Source organism: Eumetopias jubatus, unplaced genomic scaffold, assembly GCF_037043125.1.
Source record: "Eumetopias jubatus isolate StellerSeaLion01/CBP00866 unplaced genomic scaffold, mEumJub1_p1.0 scaffold_3, whole genome shotgun sequence".
NCBI lineage: Eukaryota > Metazoa > Chordata > Mammalia > Carnivora > Otariidae > Eumetopias > Eumetopias jubatus.
In genome coordinates, this window is record NW_028274809.1 from 170,869,697 (window position 1) to 170,873,146 (window position 3,450).

Sequence of the window (3,450 nt, forward strand, 5' to 3'; positions counted from 1 at the left end):
GAGCTTGTAATTTAACATTATTAATTTGGCTTAAACTGAATAGAACCATAAAGAGACACCACAGTATGTTCCTTTAAGACTGTTTCTTATTAAGCTTTCCCATATTTTCAGATCCTCATTTAATGCCTGAGAAGGGAGCACTTTCTACTTTCTCATAAACAGTATGCAATTCTTTCATCAGATTTCTGACATTTGAAAATTTATCAGCTTAACACTCCAAGTCACTCTTTTTTCTCACCTTCCTATAAACTCTAGTATAGAATAAAACAAATTTAGAACATTTCAAAAATGTGTATGAGGCATTCTTAAATACATATGATGGAAGTAATAATGTTACATAAGTGTTCAAATGTGATACTGGTATCTTAAGAAGGTTTTTCTTTCAATGCCATTTTATTAATTAAAATGTGTATATTTGCTTATTTTCTGAAAATACATTGATACATACATTATAAGATATAGTAAATCTAGAATTTTATAAAATTATGGCATCTAAATTTGGTAGATACAATAAAGTTTTTGTTGATATCATGAGACCAATAATACTACTTTATGATCAACGCTCCTATGCTATTTTCTCAAAAGATTCCATAAAAGGGTTGGTGTCTGGGTCACAGACTTCACTGGCCTATTACAAAATGTGCTATCAATTTAGATAAAGTCAAAGAGGTCTGTGTTCTATGTGGTTAGTTTGAATTATAATTCCTTTCTTTTGAATAAATATGTCTTATTTTGAATATTCTATATATCCTAATTTTCTGGGTGTGGAAAGAGTATATCACATTTGAAAATTATATAAACTCAGAATTTTTTCCTATAAGAATTGTCATCTAGTACTCATGCAATGGAAAAAGATCTCCGTGATTTCATCACATAATTATTGTAATCTATATTTTTTTATGGAGAGGAACTGTTAAAAGTCGTGGTCTAGGAGTTTCCATTATGTGTGAGAGCTGCTCATAATAAGACCTTAAGTATTAGATGCTACCAATGCAGTGAAGGGAAGCAATTAAATTAAAATAAAGCAGAACAAAATAAAGTTTCTAGCAAATTGCTTTAACCAACATATATAAAACGCATCGAGTAGTAACTCATCAAGATGTATACATTAAATATATGTAATTTTTTTGTATATCAGTTATACCTCAAGATAAAAAATAAAATCTAAAATCTATATTGCAATTAAATATTTTTTAAAACATTGAATAATGAGTAAATCATCCTTTTGTGTATTTTGTTTCAGTGAAGCTTATATGCCCCATTTTAGCCAATTAAATTTGAGAGATGTTTGTTCTTAGTTTCTGAGAATGATTTCCCTCAGTCTCAAGGGCAAAGGACCATAAACATAGATCCATCTGCCTCCAGGGTTGAACAGTGAAGCTCATACCTTAATAGATATTATAAACATTGACTTATAAACATGAAATTAGTGCATTATAATACTAAACTCAATGAAGGGCAAAGAAAAGAAATCTGAAGAATCTCATTTCCTGATAAAATCAACAACATTCTTAATCTTACGGGTGTGTGTGTGTGTGTGTGTGTGTGTGTGTGTTTAGAGAGAGTGTTAAAAATTCTTTTTCCAGGAGTTTTCATTGTCTATGGAATGCATTAGCAATTCACATTCTCATTAGCAATTCAGGTATTAGAAACCACAGATGAAGCTGAGTATGGTCGAACTCAGGGGCATAATTAAACAAAACAAAACAAAATAAAAAATATATTTTTAGGCGCGGGCGCGGTTTAGGCCAAAAGAGTCGCAGGGGCAGCGCCTGTTAGTGTCGTCCTCACCGTCACGGCGGGCGCCTCTTCCTGGATTCCTTCATTCGTTTTTCCATTCACGAAGGTAGTAAGGTCCTAGTTGAAAGCCATGGAGAGCGCTCTTCCTGCCGCCGGCTTCTTGTACTGGGTGGGCGCAGGCAACGCGGCCTACGTGGCCCTGCGCATCTAGTACTCGCTCTTCTCGGCCCTTCGGGTCTGGGGTTTGAGTCACGAGGCAGGGGTCGGACCCAGGCTCGGAGAATGGGCAGTTGTCACAGGTGGTACTGATGGAATTGGAAAATCATATGCAGAAGAGTTAGCGAAACATGGAATGAAGGTTGTCCTTATCAGCAGATCACAGGATCAACTGAATCTAGTTTCCAGTGAAATAAGAGAAAAATTCAAAGTGGAAACAAGGACCATTGCTGTTGACTTTGCATCAGAAGATATTTATGATAAAATTAAAACAAGCTTGGCAGGTCTTAAATTGGTGTTTTAGTGAACAATGTGGGAATGTCATATGAATATCCTGAATACTTTTTGGACGTTCCTGACTTGGACAACACCATCAAGAATCTGATAAATATCAATGTTCTTTCTGTTTGTAAGATGACACGATTGTTGCTGCCCGGTATGGTGGAAAGATCTAAAGGGGCAATTCTGAACATTTCCTCTGCCAGTGGCGTAGCCCCAGTTCCACTGTTGGCCATCTACTCTGCAACCAAGGCTTTTGTGGATTTCTTCTCTCAGTGCCTCCATGAGGAATATAAGAGCAAGGGCATCTTTGTGCAGAGTGTCCTGCCGTACTACGTAGCTACAAAGCTGTCGAAAATCCGAAAACCAACTCTGGATAAGCCGTCTGCAGAGACGTACGTGAAGTCTGCAATGAGAATGGTGGGCTTGCAGTCCCCAACCACCGGATACCCGGTCCATTTTCTTATGGACTTAATACTTTCAATTATGTCTACCTGGCTGTATTTTAAAATGACCATGAATTTTGGCAAGTCTACGCGGGCTCGCTATATGAAGAAAGCCAAGAAGAACTAAGCATTGGTAACTGCACTGAGTAGTTTGGCCAGGTGTGCTGGCCTACACGTGTTTACGGCAAGGCACCCACCTCTCTCCAAAGTCTGCGGTTGTCATTTTATTAGTTACTAATAAGACTAAATGTTGTCATAATTGGGACGAAAGCAAAGTTGCCTTTAGGAGTTCTGGCCATATATTTTGAATACTGCCAGGAGTTATTTTGAAGTTATTTGAGTTATTTAATATAAATGTCCCTGTCAAATGGACATAGAACTAATGCTAGCAAGAACAGTGTAATCGGAAGGAACATGATTTTGGCAAAGCACAGAATGATTGAGTCAGACATAATGCTTCAGTGGTTTCATTTGGCCCCAAAATGCCAATGATAATGGTTCTTGTATTTTCTCTGAATTATGCTTTAAAAAGTAATGGCCAGCTACTCTTTTTGTTTGTTATTAACACTTCAAGGGAGTGGAGATTAATTGATTCACTAATGGGAGGACACACTGTAATATGCATCGTTATGAGGTTTTCTAAAAGTATGTCCCAGTTTGTACATTTATGTGGAAATTTTGTTCTCAAAGGTAGCTGATGGCATAAAAATAATACACGAAATATGGAGTTACTTTTGACACATGAAGCCCACTAATACATGCTTTCCTC

General features: G+C 36.7%; 1 pseudogene; it reads left to right on the plus strand.

Annotated features, from left to right (window-relative positions):
• Nucleotides 1-1,862: 1,862 nt before the first annotated feature.
• LOC114211534 (very-long-chain 3-oxoacyl-CoA reductase pseudogene) lies at nucleotides 1,863-2,808 on the plus strand (annotated as a pseudogene).
• Nucleotides 2,809-3,450: the final 642 nt, after the last annotated feature.